Source organism: Peromyscus californicus, unplaced genomic scaffold (assembly GCF_007827085.1).
Source record: "Peromyscus californicus insignis strain IS unplaced genomic scaffold, ASM782708v3 Scaffold_18__1_contigs__length_77618521, whole genome shotgun sequence".
In the NCBI taxonomy this organism is placed as follows: Eukaryota; Metazoa; Chordata; class Mammalia; order Rodentia; family Cricetidae; genus Peromyscus; species Peromyscus californicus.
Genome location: NW_026294480.1, coordinates 56,585,026 through 56,599,284, shown reverse-complemented (window position 1 = coordinate 56,599,284; position 14,259 = coordinate 56,585,026). Strand labels below are relative to the sequence as shown.

At 40.8% G+C, this 14,259-nt stretch overlaps 1 protein-coding gene and 1 long non-coding RNA gene across 6 annotated transcripts in view; one reads left to right on the top strand and one right to left on the bottom strand.

Annotated features, from left to right (window-relative positions):
- Positions 1-14,259, top strand: part of Gcnt4 (glucosaminyl (N-acetyl) transferase 4) — a 94,061-nt gene that overhangs the window by 44,829 nt on the left and 34,973 nt on the right. The window contains exon 1 of one of the 5 annotated variants that reach the window (XR_008219575.1): positions 9,853-11,685. The exons of the other annotated variants lie outside the window; for them this stretch is intronic. The gene's annotated coding sequence lies outside the window, so the exon portion shown is untranslated. Of the gene's footprint in view, positions 1-9,852; positions 11,686-14,259 lie in introns of those variants that run through there. 5 annotated transcript variants of the gene reach the window in all.
- LOC128113660 (uncharacterized) overlaps positions 1,853-14,259 on the bottom strand; it is a 98,657-nt gene continuing 86,250 nt past the window's right edge. Inside the window, exons 5-7 of the long non-coding RNA XR_008219579.1 lie at positions 7,786-8,828; positions 4,716-5,000; positions 1,853-4,183 (exon numbers count right to left, since the gene is read on the bottom strand). This is a non-coding gene — a long non-coding RNA (uncharacterized LOC128113660). The remainder of the gene's footprint in view (positions 4,184-4,715; positions 5,001-7,785; positions 8,829-14,259) is intronic.

Genomic DNA, 14,259 nt, shown 5'->3' with positions numbered 1-14,259 from the left:
GGACATACCATCTGTACCCAGTCTGAGACTGATAACAGGGCTCATAGTCAATAGTTGCCAGAGACAGTCTGCAAAGCTGGAAATGTTAACAACATTTGCTGATCTTCGTAAAGTCCTAAAGGGAGGCTGTTAACTTCCCAGACTATTGTGGCCTGAATGAAATATTTCTGAGGACTCTCTCTAAGGCTCTTATTTGTTTTGATTCCCCTCTGGTCAAGCAACCCTCTAAATGTAATTGTATTTCTGAAGTATGTTTTCTTATTAAGAAAATCCTCAGACTTGTTACTAAGAATTTCCCATCATCCCGGGCAGCTGTGTTTTCCCCTGTAAATGACTGATTGGCCTTCCACCACAGCTCCACAAACTCACACACAGTTCCCTAGACTTCAGCAGCTCCAGCATCCCTAACACTTACCTGCCACTGCTCCAGATCTAGGGCGGGAAGGTGATGCTGTGGACCTGGGATGACCCCATATTATCAGAGCCCTGTGGGGCCAGAGCATGTGGGATATGACATCCTGTAGATAAGGTAAGTCTTTGGTGTTTGTGACCCTGAGTTTCCAGACCTTTTTCTCTTTGAGATATCTTCATTTTTAAATCAAAGTAATTTATGAATAAAAACAAATGGGCACAAGACTAAAAAACGCTACTTCCCCAAGAATTCTGCCACCCATCTTCACCCTTTTCCACCATGTGTTTGCGCTACAAGTTGCAAAAATATACAAAGTAGGATTTCAGCTGATTACGACAAAGCCAAGGGCCTTCAAGAGGTAAGCTGAGGCTCAAGGAGCCTTGGTGATATTTGGCTTTTGATTATCAGTCATTTTCTGCTATGAGTTTCTTGTGTGCTATTGTAGCTTTTCCATCATTTATTGGGTGCAATTTCCCCTCTACTAAAGAAACATTTAGATAACCTGCACTGACAGCTATGCACAGCCAGAACTCCAGTTCAAGCCTCCTGTAATTATCGTCATTGGCAGCATCCGGCCAGGTCCATCGCCAGATGGAGGAAAGTACCTTATCAGAGATACCTCTGTACTCTCTAAGAACAGACTTAAGCGTCCAGACTACCCGTTTGAGAAGGCCTGGCGGATGTGCCAATTAAGCTTAACTACCTCCTTTCCCAAATCTTACCTCTAGTTCCAGATCTCCCTTTAACTATCACCAGAGGCATCTAGCTGTACACAGGTTGCCTAGTGACCGAACACACCTTCCCCTACCCTGCAGAAAAATGCATATAGCTTGGAAAGATAAGAGCCACAGGAAAAAAGAAGGCAGTTTTTTTTTTCTCCCATTGACCAAGCAACTTACAAATTCTTAACATTTTCTACCAATCACGTTTAAGGTAATAGTGGAGCAAAGAAGATCCCTCTTCTTAGATATTACCCGAATTTAGCCTTTAGTTAATTCATTTCCCCATTAGTCACTTCCCTTTTAGGTTGTAAATGATAATTAACAATTACTGCCTCTCTATGTGATTCTTATCACCCCTCCGTTTCACCCTAGAAGCCTGGCTTTGCACTGCCAAGGGATTACTGCTTGTAAGTGTATATATACCAGGACTCCCAGGGCATGGGGGGGATGGAGAAGAGAAAAGAGAATGGAAGAACTAGATGGGTAAGAACTTGAGAGGAACAAACTGAGATGGGGAAGAACTAGATTGAAGGGCTAGAAGAGAGTACTAGAGGAATGAGATGGAAGATGAGGAAGAGCCAGATGGGGAAGAACAAGATGAGAGAGGAGATGGGAGAGGAGCTAAGATGGGAAAGAACTAGATGGATGAGAACCTAGAAGGGGCAGAACTAAGATGAAGGAATTTAAGATAGAACCTAGAGGGGACAGCAGAAAAATGTAGAGAGAAGTCAGGCAAGAAAGGAGCTATAAATGAGAGCAGAATATAAGCTTGTAGAGAGAGAACTGACACAGAAGAATAAAGTGTATAGACTAAGGAGTTTCGTGTACATAGACTCATTTCTTTTAATCAAAGATTAATTATCAGCTGGTTGTAGATTCTTCCCAGACCCTGGAAGGGGACTATCGAGGGGATGGACCCCCATAGTCACCAATATGTTTGGCTTTTTGTTGCTGTTGTTTTAGGTAATTCTGGGGACTGAACCCAGCGTCCATACTAGGCATCTTCACTCCTTACTATATATCTTCTTATATTCCTTCTTCATGTCTGTGAAAGATGGATTCCAGACACCAAATTCAACATGTATTCAAGTCCCTTACATAAAATGGTGTAATATTTGGATTTTAATGACAGATATCTTCTTAGATTCTTTAAGTAATCTATAGATTACTCATATAAAATATAACATAGGTTTATTAAAATAGTTGCTACACTATATTACTTAGGACATAATTATAAGAAAAATGTCTATTATATACATGTAGCTGGAAGTTTTCCTGTGTCCTGCAGCCACTTGGTCCCAAGTAAACACACAGAGGCTTATATTAATTACAAACTGTTTGGTCTATGGCTCAGGCTTACTGCTAACTAGTTCTTTTATCTTAAATTAACCCATTTATAGCAATCTATGTATCGCTGTGTGTCTCATGGCTTTATTCATGTTCCATTACATCATGCTCCCCTGACGGTACTCAGCATCTGCTCTGACTCCATCTTTCTTCTCCCTGTATCTTTGCTTGGATTTCCCACCTGGCCATAGGCCAGAACAGCTTTTTTATTAACCAATGGTAGCAACACATAGTCACAGCATTCAGAAAGAATGTCCTATAGCACTTGCCCTTTTCTGTCTAATCAGAAAGGAAGGTTTTCATTTTAACACAGTGAAATTACATATAACAAAACAGTTATCAAGCAAGAATTACAGTTACAATATCTAGTCTATTTGTATTTGTCAAAATTAAAGAAAATGTTCTATCATCTATCTTAGCTTTGTGAGTCTAAAGTTTTATATCTAATTTACTTTTTATCATAACTAAGGAAAAGTATAATTACAATTATCTAGTCTTCAACTCCATCAAAGACCCAGAAGGATAATATTACCTAAATAAACAGGAAGTGCGCTGTAAGCAACTTCCAAAATTCTAGAAATGAGTCACCCAGATTTTCTCTGTAACATTGGGGCATCCATCTTCAGCCTACAGGCCTAGAGTCTCTGGCATACTTTTCAGTGAAGCAGGAAATTTGAAGGACTGTTCTGTCTAATGGCAAAGTTCATCAGTCGCTTTCCTCTATGTTCTGCAGAATGTCTGGCAGTTTCCTCTGCAAAGCAGGAACCTGAAGGACCATCTTGTCCTATTTTGGCAAAGTTCAGTGGTCATTTTCCCATGGGTCCTGCATGTCCAGTTTATGCAACACACTGTCAAGCAGTCCAGGCAAGAGCAGTTTCTTGCTAGCCTTTTCTATATTGTAAGCAAATTCCATAATGAGTTTCTTTGATGCCCATCATCTTTTCTGAAGTAATTGGTGCTGCCAGGAGCAGACATGTCTCACTGTCCAGAAAAGTCTAAATTCTTAAAACATTTTAAATGCCATATTCTGTAGGTCTTTGAAGTGTTTGAAGATTGCCTATCTATCTGAAATATATCTTTGTATGCCTAAAATAACCTAACTAATATGACTGTAAGTTTGACTATTATAGATCATTAACTATTAATCTGTATTTCTTAATTATACATTGCAATTTCAAATGAGCTGCATAAACATAATATCCCAAAAAAATGCAGAAATATACATAGTATAACAAATTGACCCTAAACCTGTATTAATAAAGCAAAATCCACATCAATGTAAAGTATTTTGAGACCAACAGTTGTTTTTTTTTTTATTAAAGTAGACCCAACAATCTACCTTTTTTTCATCGTTTCTGTATCATATTCCCCTTTTTTCTTTAGAAAGAGATTGACTATGCCCCTTAACCATTTATAACCAACCATTTTTCATTTTTAAATGAAAACAAACATTTATCAACAATATTTTGGGAATTTGGGTGTAGTTTTCTATACTACTGCCTGCTTATTGGAGGCACTGGCAATCTTATGGGGATCCTAAGAAAATTTAGGATTATGGTCAAGTTCTAACTGGAGTAGTCTGTGAGGCTTCATTGTCTCAGCCTTGAAGCTATTCTGAATGTTGGATCATCTGGAGACATCTCAGGGAGTCGTCCTTGATGGAACCGTATTAACCCAGAAGGAATCCACCGCTTCTCATCGTCTGTGGAAACAAAAGCAGGACTTCTTTTCCAAAGCAGCATATCCTTAGACCCAAATTTTTAAGTCAAGATACCTTTAAAATATTTATGTTGGTTTAACTTAGCAACCCCCACAATCAAATGTCTCTCTGTAGTTAAAAAATCCCAAAGACAACACAATAACATACAGTATCCAGATTCTTTGTGTATTTTCCATCTTTATATGGCTTTTTTTACTCTATTTCTTTTTTTTTTTTTTGGTTTTTCGAGACAGGGTTTCTCTGTGTAGCTTTGCGCCTTTCTTTTTTTAAGAACTTTCTCTACCCTTTTTCTTTTCTCTCTCAAGCCTACATATATTTTTAAACAACTTGTAACCCGTTTAGAGTTTTTTTTCCCGTCTGAATCTGTCTTTATGGTGTATCTGTAATCCTTCTTTGACTAGGAGAGTTTTGAAACTATTAACTTGCATGACTAGGATGAAAATGTGACTTTGGCTACTGGCTCCACTCTGCTTGACTTTTCAACATGGTACAGGTACTAATGAGTCACACTTACCTTTCCAATTCTGGGAAGCAGTATTAAGTAGCATGTAGCTGTGTTTCTAAGCCCATGGCTGTGTTCTCATTTCTGCAGTCCATGGCTTGGAGAAGCCTCTTTGTACCACAGACTGTGGGAGAGACTGTAGAAATCTGCCATGCTGCTTAGCTCATGGCGGCTGGAGGCCAGCTTCATCTCACAGGCCGCTGTCAGGAGACGTGTCTCTGCGCTGCTGCTGGCATGAGACTGTGAGACTAGGAAGCCCAGTGCAGCTCAGTTTCTCAGGTCTGTGTGGACCAACACCTGACAGTGGGCACCAAATGTAATCAGAAGTTTTCCTGTGTCCCACAGCTGCTCAGTCCCACGTAAACACACAGAGGCTTATATTAATTACAAACTGTTTGGTCTGTGGCTCAGGCTTACTGCTAACTAGCTCTTTTATCTTAAATTAGCCCATTTCTAATAATCTATGTTTCGCCATGTGTCTTGTGGCTTTACCTGTGTTCTATTACATTTTGCCCCACCCCCCCAGCAGCACTCAGCATCTTCCCTGACTCTGCCTTTCTTCTCCCTGTATCTTTGCTTAGATTTCCTGCCTGGCTATAACCTGTCTTGCCATAAGTCAAAACAGCTTCTTTATTAACCAATGGTAGCAACACATATTCACAATATACAGAAAGATCATCCTACAGCATATACACATACCATTTTTAGAACATATTTTTTAACTGTGGTTGGTTAGATCCAAGTAGAAAGAAACCACAGATACAGCAGACCAACTCCAGTTCTCTTGATCCCCTCTGGAAGCCACCCTTGGAGTCTAATTATTCTGTGCTTGCCACATAACTATAGCCCTACAGGTTCCCTCCAGCATTGCATGCTTGGGTCTTCCCACAGTCTCTTGTTTGAGATTTCTCATGTTCTTCCAGGCTGTGTGTTTTCCTCTGGAATTTCCTCTGCTTCGTAGAACATCTTCTCTTTCATGAGAAAGAATGAATGGAAGGTAGAGTTGCTGTTACTTTGAGTGTTTAGTGTTGTCTTCATTGTACCCTCACATTTGGTTGATAGCTTTTCTGGGTGTGCAGTTCTAAGTGAAAACTATGTTCCCTCAGAAGTCGTAGGCATTTCTGCATTGTCCTACAGCTCCCTGTGTTATTAGGCCAATTTCTGGTGTATTTTATTTTATGTGTATGAATGTTTTGCCTGTATACATGTCTGTATACCACTGGTGTGCCTGGTGCCTGTGGAGGCCAGAAGAGGGTGTTGGATCCCCAAGACCTGGAGTTGGAACAGTTGTGAACCATGGTGTGGGTTCTAGAAATTGAATCCTAGTCCTCTGCAAGAGCAGTCAGGGCTCTTAAGAACTGAGCCGACAATTTCAGCCCCTTCCTGATGTTTCCATCATTTTGAGGTCTTATCTTTATTCAAAAGCATTCTAGAATTTTGTCATGATACACCCCAGTATGGATCATTTTTCTTTCAATTTCTAGAACTGGACAGTCAATGACCCTTTCAATTCTATAGGAGCATACATGCCTCCATTTAGTAAATTTTATTTTCCTTTACATGACATATTTTTTAAAGATTTATTTATTTATGTATATGAGTGTTCTACTTGTATGTGTGCCTGCCTGACAGAAGAAGGCACCAGATCCCGTTAGAGATGCTTGTGAGCCACCATGTAGGTGCTGGAAATTGAACTCAGGACCTCTGGAAGAGCAGCCAGTGCTCTTAATCACTGAACCATCTCTCTAGTTCCCTTTTACATGATATCTTATCTTCCATTTTTTTCTATTCTCTTTTTCCAGAGATACTTTTAATTGAAAGTTTGTATTCTCTCAATCAAAATCTGTAATGGTCTTATCTGTTCTTCCTCTATTTGTATTTTTTGTTCAGCTCCCTGAAATTTTTATACTTGTACCTTTGAGAGCTTCTACTGAATTTTTAATATATTTTTATTAATTCTTTGAGAATTTCATACACACATACAATGTATTTGGTCATACTCACCTTCTCACTCTCCCTCTAACTTCTAACTTCTGGTTCTCTCTCCTCCTCCTCCTCCTCCTCCTCCTCCTCCTTTCTCTCTGTCTCTGTCTTTCTCTCTCTCCCTCTCTTTCTCTCACTCTCTTAAATTATCCAAAAAGTCCAACTTATGCTCTCCATATACTCATGGGCATGAGGCCATCCACTGAAGTGTCAGCAGCCCACCGGAGACCCCGCCCTTAAAGAAAATGGATTCTCCCTCTCCCAGAGTTTGGGAATGCTGCTCAGTGGTAGAGTGATTGTAGACAGGTACTAGTCTTGACCCCCAGTACTGGAAAAACAAATGATAAAAACAACTCAGTTCCTAGTCTTGTATCACAGAGAAATCAACTCAATTCAGTGACAGGATGATAAAAAGAAACAAAGATTTAAAAAGGCACATGTCTTAATAACTCATGGATCAAAGAATAATAGTCCTAAGAAATTTCTAAAATCTTTGAATTAAATGAAGACACAGTTTGTTAAAATTTGTGGCAGAAGCAATGGTTAGAGCCTAGTGCTAAATGCATGTTAGACTAGATCCGACATTTCAGGAAACTAGAAAGTGAAGAACAAATTAGATCCAGAGTAAGAAAAAAAGGAGTGAGAATTAGAGCAAAAATAGTAATAATAAATAAATAAGTAATCTTGATGAACCCTCATGAGACAAACCATGAAGACAGCTATATGCCTTTTCCACAGACTGGCCTTCAGGTGGCCAAGAGACATTGAGAGAAGCGTTAATCTGTATGCCCTGCTCCCCAGGTCTCCAGGTCACTATCTGATGTGGCATATTTGAGGATATCACTTACTGACATGTGATCTGAGAGAGTCTTTGCCAAATCACCATCAAGCTTATGAAACGCCCGACCTATCTGAGCATTTCTTGGAAAAATTCAGGCTTCACAAGAGCCCAGATAAGTGAGTATAACAACAAGTCCTCACTCTTGACGTTTGATCACCCTCCGTATAGGATCAACCTCTCCCTCTCCCACCTCCCCCAGGAGACATCTGTCTTCCTCAAGAATCTGTTAGGTCATTTTTGCTAGAGTCCTCCACCTACCTCTATCCCTATTGTTTCTCCTTAGTAGTCTCCCATTCGCCAACACCCACTTGCTCCTTGGTCACAATTCCTACTGGCTCATGTTGAACTCAGCCTCTCTCTTCTGCTGCAAGACGAAAGACGCACTGTAACAGTCTGTACCTGTTGTGATGATCCCGAATCATGTCTTCCTGTCTGTGCACTAGCAATCATCACTAACATTTTTTTTTCTTTAAGAATCTCTAACCTGGGGCTGGAGAGATGGTTAAGCAGTTAAGGGCACTGGCTGCTCTTCAGGGGACCTGGGTTCAATCCCCAGCGTCTACAAGGCAGTTCACAACTGTCTGTAACTCTAGTTCCAGGGGATCCTACACCCTCATGCAGACATGCATGCAAGCAAAAACACCAATGCACATGAAGTAAAAAGAAATAAAATAAAAAAAAAAAGAATCCCTAACCTTTGTTTGACACATCAGATATTAATAGCACATGGAACTGGGAAAGCTTCCGTTACCCTGACTCAGTGATATTAACTTTCCTTCACTGCCTCAGCTAGAATTTTCATTGCTTGGCTGTTGCTCAAAGATAGGAACATCACAGAAATAAAAAGAACCTTTCGGTTCCTCGTGAGTAAGCCTAACCTAAAACAAATTCCATTTTCAGTTATATAAAAAAAAGCCATGTCATTTAAAAATATGACAGTTAACACAAAATGACTGGAATTTTGCACTTCATTTTTAGCATGCTGTAGGGGAACAGGAAGATTGTTATTCCAGGAATGCACACATGCAGAGAGAGAGAGAAAGAGAGAGAGAGAGAGAGAGAGACTGATTGAAGTTGAAGGACATATATTAAATAAGCCGTACATTTGAGAATTATTTATGGCAAATAGGGTCATTTTTCTCTGTTTCAAGAGAACAGTGTTTAATGTTGGTTTTGTGAAAATACCCTTCTCCTCTCCACTCTCCAGCTCTGCTATCTCATTTATAAAACATGAAAGAGTTCCTGTAGGTAATTCCACTCGTACGCATTAAATTCCACTCTGCGTGTGTTCTCTCCGCTATCTGAAAGAAATAAAAGTTAAAAATTAAAAACTGATAAAAATCACACTTCAGGGGGACTCACTGGAAAGTGCTCAGCTTTGGGGGTCAGGCCACTGTGGCTTTGGGACTATGTACACTGGACAAGCCCTTCCATTTCTCTGGGGTTCTGTTTCTTTATCTGTAAAACACAGTTCAAGGAAATGGAGTTTCCTTTAAAAGAGAACTGGCAAATGGTTCAGCAGGTAACAACAGCTCATGCTTCCAAGACTCATAACCCGAGTGTGAGCCCCAGGACCCACGGGGTAGAGGAAGACTCGAAACCTGAGTGTGAGCCCCAGGACCCACGGGGTAGAGGAAGACTCGAAACCTGAGTGTGAGCCCCAGGACCCACGGGGTAGAGGAAGACTCGAAACCTGAGTGTGAGCCCCAGGACCCACGGGGTAGAGGAAGACTCGAAACCCGAGTGTGAGCCCCAGGACCCACGGGGTAGAGGAAGAAAACAGATAAACAGATTTCCACAAGTTGTGCTCTGATCTTCACACCGGTGCTATATACAGAAAGCATGCACGTGCATGCACACACATATGAAAATTAATAAATGCAATGTTTATTTAAATGGGTCACAGACCCACAGCAGAGACTTCGGATGCCAAATTTTAACATTCTGTGGTTTTTGTTATGTGAGCAAGGTGTTGGACATAGCAAAAAAATTATGCTTCCAGCTGTGAGCACTAGAAAAATTGACTCCCTGTGACTTCATTATTGAGGATTTCTTCATAATTAAAGGATTTGGAGATAGCTATGCCATTGATTTAATGGTTCAACCATGCCAGGGATAGTAAATTCTTCATCTTTTAAAAATATAGTTTCCCAACATAACATTTTTATTGAGTATATAGGAATTTCACATCATGCATCCCGATCACACCCACTTCACAGTGCTCCCAGTCCACCCCCACACCCTTATGACCTCCCCGCCTCAAAAAAAAGAAAAAAAAAAGGAAGAAAAAAAAGTCCAATTTCTGTTGCCCAGATACTCACTGGAGCATGGTCAAATTCCCAGTGGCCAGCCCCTTAAAGAAATTTCAGTCCTTTCCCACGCACACCCTGGTCAGAAGTCATTAATTGTAAAGAGCTACCCTTCAGCATCCTTATCACAAATTTTAGGAGTTCTTTTAGATGACTTTCTGTCTAGGCTGTTTTTTTGTTTTTGTTTTTGATTTTGAGGGGGGTAGGAGTTGCCACAGAAGCCTTCTAAGTCCCTCTTTCTCAACTGTGAGTCTGCAGTCATCAATACAATGCAAAAGTAGCTTCCTTGCCCTTTACAATCAGAGGGAGTATGGGTCACAGTCTTCCATGTGGTCTCAGCATGTGCCACAGACCCCAGCACGGTCTCCGGTGGCAATACTGACCACAGACATCAACACGGCCTCTGCCACAGCACCGGCCAAGAATGTCAACACGGCTTCTAGGACAACACAAGCCACCGACACCAATATGGTCCCATGGCAGCAGCCCAGCCCACGAACTTCAACATGGCTTCAGACAGCAGCAAAAACCACGAACATCCACATGGCCTTAGGTGGTAACAGAGGCCACAGACATCGATTTGACCCCAATCTGCAACAGGACCACGGACCCCAACAAGGCCCTCAGTGGCAGCATTGCCCATGACATCAACATGGCTTCAGGTGTTAAATAGCTTTTTAAAAGGTATAATTGGCAGATAATAAACTTGACATGGTTGAAGCATACAATTTGATAAATGTTGACCTTCCATATAAGCATGAAACCAACACAACAATAGAGACTGAAAACCCCTCGTCACCCTTTTTAATGTCCTCCAGGCTCTCCTTTCACTCCTTAGACAGCCATGAGCCTGCTTTCTGCTTCTGCAGGCATACCTCAACTTGAACCTGTTGCAAGATGATAATGCATTTGCTCTCCCTAACCTGCTGAACTTCGCCGCTAGCAAGCATGCACTGCAGCACCACTTGCCTCCTTGGGATTGTGTGACTGAGTGACAGTTCAGCTCACTGCTACAGACAGCCAGTTCACACTTTTTTACCACCATAAAAATCTAAAGAAAAAAAATATACCAAATCACGGAAAATAAGGAACCGGGTATATGAACAGTTCATATTTTCTAGAATTTTAGGTAATTGGGATGAATAAGATGTACTCCCGTCTGTCTGTCTGTCTTTTTCACTCAACGTAGTTAAGATTTATCCATGTTGTACTACGTATCGACGGGTTATCTTGTAGAACGTTTTGTTCTTTGGCTGTGTTACAATTTGATTGTTCACTCACTTATTGTGGTGGCTTGAATGAGCAATGTCCGCAATCTGCTCATGTACTTAAACATTGGCCCCCAGCTGGTGGTACTTTTTGAGGATCGCCAATGTAACATTAATGACGTGGAGCCTTGATGGGGGAAAAGGGCACCACTCCACCCCCATTTCACTCGCTCTGCTTCTGGTTTGCAGATGATGATGTAATCTCTCAGCTTTCTACTCTGTGGGCTTCATAGCTCCCGTGACTTACGTCCTTGTCACTGCGGACTCCCCTTCTGGAACCATCAGCCAAAATAAACTCTTCCATAAGTTGCCTTTGGTCATAGTGTTTTATCACAGCAACAGAGAGGTAACAAATGTACTTACTGGAGAGTGTCTGGAGCGTCTTGTTTTTCACTGTTATAGACGTGGGCAAAAGTCAGTGCACAGATGTACACCTTTTCTCCTTTTCAATATCTAGGAGTGGGATGACTGGACTACACAGCAGCCCTGAACTGATTCCCCTGTTTTACATCCCACCAGCAGTTGCTTTAGAATTTCAGTTCCACGCCTTTGCCGACACTTTTTCTCTAACCATTCTAAAGGTGCGTACTGCAGATCTTCTCAGCAAAGTGACTACCCAAAATGCTGCCCACTTTTCAATGGCTTGCTTGTATTTCATTGTTGTATATCACTATCAAGTTTTAAGGGTTATAAATTCTTTAATATCAGACATATGATATTGCTTCCTAATATGTGGCTGTGTTTTGACTGTACCTTTCAAAAGGGGAGTTTGTTTATTGTTATTTATTATTATCGCTGTTATTATTGTTGCCATTATTATTATTATTATTATTGAGTTGAGGACCAAACTCAAGGCCTTGTACTTACTGGGAAATTGCTCTACCACTGAGCTGGATCTCAACTTCTCAAAACGAGGTTTTGAAAGGGTCAGTTTGTCAATTTGTTCCTTTAAGCATCGTATTTATAGTGTTGTGGCTAAGAAATCTTTGTGATGAGAATTACAAGACCTACATCTTTCCTTAGGAGTTTTATAGTTTTAGATTTCACATTTGTAGCTATTGATTTTGTAAATGGAGTGTAGTATGAATCAGCCTTCTATTTATTTATTGATGTGTGTCTATGTGAGTCTATGAGCATGTGTGGAGGGTATGTGTCTGTATCTGCATAGAGAGGGCAAAACAGGGCCTCCGGTGGCCTCCTCTGTCATGCTCTACATATTCCTTTGAGGCAGGTCACTCTTTGAACTTGAGGACTAAGTTTTCTTGGCTGAGCTTAAAGCCAGCAAGCCCCAGTGATCCTCCAATCACCACCCCTGCCTTGGAGCTGGATTGCAGGCATGTGTGAAATACCAACTTGTATCTCTGGTGCTAGGATCTAAAAAACAGGACAGTCTTAACCACTGAGCCATATTTCCAGGACTCACCTCCTTCTTTTTTTCTTTTTGTAAACATGGGTATTCAGTATTATTTGTTAGTAAAACGACCTTTTTTGTTTGTTTGTTTTTTTGAGACAGGGTTTCTTTGTGTGGCCTTGGCTGTCCTGGAACTAGCTCTGTAGACCAGACTGGCCTCGAACTCACAGACATCTGCCTGACTCTGCCTCCCAAGTGCTGGGATTAAAAGTGTGTGCCACCACTGTCCTGGTGAAAAACTAACTTTTGAATTGAATTCCTTTTTCATGAGAAAGCAACTGTCGATACACGTGGAGCTTCTCCCTTCTAGTCAAATGGTTCTTTGTCCAGCTTTCTTAATATTTTCCTGTTCTAGTTGTAGCTGTATATGTCTCAAATAAATTAATGAGTCAAACTTTTTATGCAAAATTGGATTAACTATTCATAGTCTTTTGTATCACAGTATATTTTAGAAACAATTTGTCAATTTTTTTTTTTTTTTGCAATTTGTCAATTTTAACCTCTACATATACTGCACACCTTTAATCCCAGCAATTGGGAAACAGAGGTGGGCAGATCTCTGTGAGTTCAAGGCTATCCTGATCTACATAGTGAGTTCAGAACAGCCAGATATACATAGTGAGACCCCACCTTGATATATATGGAAATTATTAGAATGGCTTCCTGGCTGTGGTCCAGCTAGTCCAACAATGGCTGTCTACCAATGGAAAGTCCAAGAATGCAGTAGTTGTTCAATCCATGAGGCTGGATGTCTTCAGAATCCTGAAGACATATGCTCTAATGCCAGTGAAGGAATGCACTTGCTAGCCAGAGCATGAGCAAGCAAATTGAGCTTCCTACTTCCATGTCTTTTATATGGGCTGCCAGCAGAAGGTGTGGCCAAGATTAAGGGTGGATGTCCCATCTCAAAAGATCTGGTTTTCATACTTCAAATGATTCAATTAAGAAAAAATCCCTCACAGGTATACTCAGTTGCTTGAGTTGTAGTTAATTCCAGATGTAAGTCAAGCTGATAACCAAGAATGGCCATCACAACTGTGTTCTTCTCTGGCATCAATCAGTTATATATAACAGCTTTGGTGGGAAGGTTGTCTTGTTCTCAGGCAGGTGGGCATCAGGTAGTCTTCAGGCATATCAAGTTCTGGAACACAGGCTTTGAGTATATTATCTTGGAGGACATGGAGTCATCCCAAACCAGTGAATCTAAGAAAATATGACTGTTCCTAGGTTTGTGTTTGGTTTGTGTGTGATCAGTTTCCATCACAGCCATTTCCATGAAAGCCTTTCTCATAACTCAGCAGGGGGAAGGGCCAGTGTTGTTAGTCATTAGATAGACAGCAGGGTGTGTGGGGAACAACAGTTACACCTTAAATTAGGAAGAGAAAAAAATCTTTAACTTTGGTGCAGCCTTGGGTTCTTTTGGCTGAGCTAAGGATTAAATTCACAAAAGAAACAAAATAACAAGAAAAACATGATAAATTATGAATGTACAAAATTATGAGGCCGAGAAAGGGCAGTTGATTAAAGCTTATATCATCATCTTGAGCTACCAAGAAGGTCAGGGAACTCCTGGGGGTGATGGAAATGAGTGTGGGAAGAAGGAAGGAAATGCGTGGAGAACGAAAGTTGTCTCTGATGGCAGACGCAGTGTGGACTTCTTTTATGGGCATGTTTCTTCTACAGAGGGACAGCTTTTCACAGATACTGCTGTCTTCAGCTTTTCACACTGTAGCAAAGAAGTGTA